Here is a 6,000-nt window from a genome sequence, read left to right as displayed (position 1 = left end):
CAGATTCTTTCATTACAGGATATTACAGGATATTGAATATAGTTACCTGATCTATACAGTAGGTCCTTGTTGTTTAGCTATTTTATATATAGTAGTGAGTATCTGTTAATCCCAACTCCTAACTTATCCCTCCCCCTCTTCCCCTTTGGTAACCATACGTTTGTTTTCTATGTCTATGAGTCTGTTTCTGTTTTGTAAATAAGTGATACCTACAATGAGGTACCACCTCACACCAGTCAGAATGGCCATCATCAACAAGTCTACAAATAACAAATGCTGGAGAGGGTGTGGAGAGAAGGGAACCCTCCTACACTGTTGGTGGGAATGTAAATTGGTTCAGCCACTATGGAGAACAGTATGGAGGTTCCTTAAAAAACTAAAAATAGAGCTACCATAAGATCCAGCAATCCCACTCCTGGACATGTATCCAGAAAAGATGAAAACTCTGATTCGAAAAGGTACATGCACCCCACTGTTCATAGCAGCACTATTTACAATAGCCAAGACATGGAAGCAACCTAAATGTCCATCAACAGAGAATGGATAAAGATGTGCAATATTACTCAGCCATAAAAATGAATGAAATAATGCCATTTGCAGCCACGTGGATGGACCTGGAGATGATCATACTAAGCAAAGTAAGACAGAAAAAGACAAATATCATATGACATCACTTATATGTGGAATCTTAAAAATGATGCAAATTGAAATTCTTAATACTTTTTGTCTTTGCACTGTGTTTTGTAAGTGAAGTTGGATGGGACACAGGAGCAGGCATGGAGCAGAGGTGATAGCACCTCCCGGTTCCCTGCCGCCAAGTCCCTGTGTGGCATTCGTGATGCGGTGAGCAGAGGGTGTCAGGAGCCCTGCAACAGCAGGGTGTTAAGCAGGACTCAGAGTGAGTCAGAGGTATGTAGGTGTGTTTGGAAGCAGTCGATCGCTTACCCGGAAAATGATGGCACGGAGGAGGGGGGCAATCGGGCAGCCCATAGCTCCTTCCCCTTGCATCCTGTCTTCCTCAGCAACAGAGTGTCCTTAAAACGTGCACCATGAAGGGAGATGGAAACAGCTGAGTCAGGTTTGCACAGTATTTCCACTGTGCTAGTGAGGGTGAAATACAGGGGCAGGTATGAGCTACAAAATACAAATCGTGTAATTTCAGTGATTCCATGTTATGGACTAAATGCTCTTCTACTTGCGTTTAAAACTGGAAAGATGAATGGCAAAATTCATGCTAATAATTTGAGATGGTCAACGTTATGAGTCAACTTGACTGGGCTGTGGGGTGTCCAGTCATTTGGCCAAACATGATTCTGGGTGAGTCTGTGGGGTGTTTCTGGATGAGGTTAACATTGGAATCTGAGGAGACTGAGGAAAGCAGATTGCTCTCTCAGTGTGGGTGGGCCTCGTCCAATCAGTTGAGGGCCTGACCAGGATAGAAGGGAGGGAGGGAGAACTCGCTCTTTCTGCCTGACGGTCTTGGGGCTGGGACATCAGTCTTCTTCTGCCTTCAGACTCAGACTCAGACTGGGACTTATTCCATCAGCTCTCCTGGGTCTTGGGCCTTTGGACTTGGACTAGAACTTGTGTGAACGGCCCTCCGGGACTCTGGGTTGCCCATGGCAAATCTTGGACTTGTCGGCCTCCATAATCACATGAGCCAATTCCTTATCGTAAATCTCTCTCCCTCTCTCTCCCGTTGGCTCTGTTTCTCTGGAGAACCCAGACTAATACACCATCCAAAATGTTAATTTTTCTTTATTGATAATGACGTTAAGTAACAAATAAACACCACAAGTTGAGGTACCAGGAAAGAAAGGAAAAAGCGTTATATTTTGTACTTTTACTGGCCCCTTGCCCCCTGCTTTTTGTACGAGGGGCTCTGCATTTTCCTTTTGCACTGGGCCCTGCAAATGACATAGCTGGCTGAACTGATGGCCCTTTCTTCCTTGGCTCCAGGTCGCCAGATACAGTCCCTGGGCAGTCTGGGGGCCTCTCTCTGGCCACAGAGGCCCAGCTGCCTCTGGAAGATGGAACTCAAGATCCTAGAGACCACGGCTTCACCTTTCCCACCTATGGTCCTTTGAGCTCTGAGGCTGGCCCTGCCTGAGCCTGAGAGATTGCATTATTGTCACCTCCCCCCTTAGGACTGTCACATTAAAAAAAACAACAACCCAGGATGTCCAGTTATATTTGCATTTTAGATAAACAATGAGTATTTTTTTTTAGTAAAAGTATATCCATGCAATATTTGGGATATACCTATACTAAAAAAATTTTTGTTGTTTATCTGAAATTGAAATTTAACTGATGTCCTGTACTTTATTTAGCAGCCTTACCCCCTTCCTCCCTTTCCAATGTCTCTTATCTCAGCGCCACCCCACCCAACGCCCACCTCCCACCCCTGGGTCTGGTCCAGAGCTCCCCATCTCCAGCCAGAACCTCTCTCTGCCCTGACATCTGGGTTTCTACTTGCTACAGCCATTGTTTTTTTCTGTTTTTAGTCTTATTTTTCTGTCATAAGAGCAATACACGTTCACTACAGAAAAATCACAGGCTACAGACAAGCAACAAGAAGAAAGTAAGAAAACACTCATAATCCCGCCCACACAGAGACAGCTACTGTGAATTCCTTGGGATAGATTTTTCCAGAGCTGCATGCGTGTGTTTCTTTGCAGATATTAAAAAAGAGCACGCACACTCACCGCCCAAATCAGACCCACTGTCCTATGGGCTGCGTTTTCATGTAACCACGGAGGGAGCAAACGGTCTGCATGGGGGAGACTCAAGGTCCTTGATCATTTAGCCACTGTGAGAGGGACTCTGTGTAGCCTGATGTTAAACCCCGGACACTAGGGTCAGAGAGGCCTGTGGTCAAAGCTGCTCTCTAGTCCGTGATCTTGTATTTCACTTTGCAGGGCTGCTATCACAAAGTACCACAGACTGGGTGACTTAAACAATAGGAATTTATGTTCACTGTTCTGGAGGCTGTGAGTCTGAGATCAAGGTATCAGCAGAGTTGGTTTCTCCTGAGGGCTCTCTCCTTGGCTTGTAGATGGCCGTCTTCTCCCTGTGTCCTCACACGGTCATCCCTCCGTGTGTGTCTGTGTCCTAATCTCTTCTTTTAAGGACACCAGTCAGATTGGATTAGGGCCCACCCCAATGCCCTCATACTAACTTATTACCTCTTTAAAGATCCTGTCTCCAAATAAGGTCACATTCTGAGGGGCTAGGGGTTAGGACTTCGACATATGACTTTTGGGGGTGGACACAATTCAGCCCGTAACCCCTTGGCCCAGCTCACTCCAGCCACGCCAAGTCTCAGTTTCTTCATCCTTGAAATGGGGCTAATGATCGTACTCATCTAAGAGGGATGTGCGGATGACCAAATCAAATAATTCTGATAAAGCACTCTGCCCAGTGCCTGGCCCCTAGATCAAACACTCAGATGTCACTTCCTACTATGGCACGTGTGGGTAGTCCCACACTTGGAAATGTTACTTCTCTGCAGATGGATGTCTGCATAATATAAATAGGAGGCCACGGACCTCTTGGTTACCTACATAGCCCTCTACCCAACAGTTTATTTCCTTCAGGTATTGTTTTCTGAACACAATTTGCACTTTTAGGCCTCCGTGGCTTTGCACTGGCAGTACGCTCTGCCAAGGATGCCCTTCCTTCGCTGTCTGCCTGGAGGCGGCACTTGTGTCTTCAAGGGGCAAATAAGACCTTCTCTAGGAACTCCTTTCATGCCCCTCTCCCTGCTTAAGGCTAAACCATGTGCTAAGCTGACATGGACCTTGAAAATACTAATGATGAGGATGTGGTGATGGTAATGATAAGAGTGACGGCTGTCTCACCCCCTCCCGCCCATTGCTCTGAGCATTCCTTGAGGGCAGAGGTGAGTTCCTTCTGGGGGTGGGGGGCACTCAGACATCTAGATGGTGCCTGGCACAAGTTATCCTGCAGGCACAGACCTGCTGAGACTAGATGTATGGATGGGCAGAGGATGCCGGGATAGGGAGCGGCATGAAAAGTGTGTGGGGCCGGTGTGGGTGATCGTCAAACGCTCTGCAGTGTGATCCTGATGACAGAATGACGGAAACTAGATCTGAGAATGTGCTCGGATAGGGTTGTCAATCTGTGAAGTAGAGTCTGGAAGGAAACACACAAAACAGTTCACAGGGGCTGTCTGGAGATGGAAAGACTGGGGACACTTGGTGGTGGCTTTCAAACATTTCCAAACATTTTTGGTCCCTCGGGAGAAATACATTTCACATCAGCCACATTGCTTGTGTGTGTGCACACGTGCACACACACACGCACAGTTAAAACAAAAGTTTCAGGAAACTGTAGTTACTTAGATGACATGTACCTTGGTATTTATATTGTATTTATTCCGTTTCAGTTCTTCAAAATGCTTGACTTGATCTGATAAGTTGATTTTTGACCCGCCGCTGGGACTTGACATGCAGTTTGAAAGCTCCTGCTCTAAGCAAGCCTTGCACTTTCTGCTCTATGTTCTTCTGTATTTAAAATTTAATATTGAAAATGCATGTATGTCTCATCTTCATATTTTTCACTTAAAAATAAGGAAGAGAGAGAGCGCACTGGGAAAATACAAAACAATAAAATCAAATAGATTTTCTAGAAGGCAGTTTAGCAAAATGTGGCAAAACAGGCATCTTATAGATGTGCATGTGTCTAGCAATTTCACTTTAAGAAATGTGCTAGTGGGGTAAAGGTGTGTAGAGCCGTGGGCACAGTTTGAAGAATGTTTATAACAGTGAAGCATCCCTCGCACCTGGGGCGCCCATGGAGCCATCTCTGTCCCTCTGTTCCAGGACGTGGCCTGGTGTCATTCAATACTTATTTACAGACATGGAAAGAGGGAAGGGGTGCATGGAAAGAGGGGTGCCAGGGAGTCAAAAGTTAATGCCAGCCTGTAAAAGGATAATCCCGCTCTTGAATGCGAGAGGCAGGTGAGAAAGTGCACACACCAGGAGGTTACCTTAGGTTGATTTTATTTTCTTGGGACTTTTCTGTGTTTTCGGCAATGAGCGTGCATTCTTTTTGTAAGAAGGGGAGATTTTAAAGAAAAAGGGAGAAAAGAAAGGGGAGAAAGAAACAAGAAAAGGAGGGAAAAGGAAGAGCGAGAAGGAAACGGACTGATGAAGGGGAGGAAGGGAGACAGGGAGGCCGGAGAAGAGAAAGAAGAGAGGGGTGGCTGGGGCGCCCCTGGAGCGGCGAGCGCACCGGGACGCGCAGGCTGCGGCAGGAGCCGCAGGTCTCGGCGCCGAGCGCTCCGAGTTTCGGTCGGGGAAGCCCGAGGAGGCTCAGGGGGCGCAGGCTCCACGGGAAGGGCAGGGCGCTCAGCGCGTCCAACTAGACCCCCAAGTGGAGGACCGGGACGAGGAGCTGCCCGGGCATGCAGTGGGACCCCCGCGGCGGCGCCCCGCCGTCCCGGGCCTCCCTCCGCTTCCTCCCGGCCCCCGAGCCCCCCGCGCCGGGCGGCGCGCCCAAGAGCTCTGGGCGGGTCCTCCCCGGCGCCCGGCCGCATCCCCGCCGTTTGCTCAGTATTCTTCTTGGGGGTTTTGGGGTGAGAAGAAGCGCGCGGGAGGAGGGGGATGGGAGGAGACGCAGAAATACCATCTGTGCCAATTTTTTCTTAAAAGTAATTTTTTTTTCAATTTAAATACTTTTAAAGCAAAAAAAAAAAAAAAAAAAAAAAAAAAAAAAAAAAAAGAATCCCCAGCTCAGGGTGTCAGTTCGAAAAAGTTTCAAGGAGGAGCGGCATGGGGGCTGGGCGGGGAATTGGAGGCGGCGTTGGTGGAGCTGGGGCCTCTTTCCTCCATCCAGCCTGCTGGAGACTCATCCCCGCAGACCCCCACTCTCCCCCACCCCCCGCCCCACCTTCAAGCGCGAGCGCTCACACCCAGGCGCTCACCGACACCGCCCCCCACCCCCACCCCATCCCGGGACTGGGATGGTCCTGGGTTC

This window comes from Eubalaena glacialis, chromosome 2 (genome assembly GCF_028564815.1).
Source record: "Eubalaena glacialis isolate mEubGla1 chromosome 2, mEubGla1.1.hap2.+ XY, whole genome shotgun sequence".
Taxonomy (NCBI): Eukaryota; Metazoa; Chordata; class Mammalia; order Artiodactyla; family Balaenidae; genus Eubalaena; species Eubalaena glacialis.
This window is presented reverse-complemented; position numbering follows the sequence as displayed.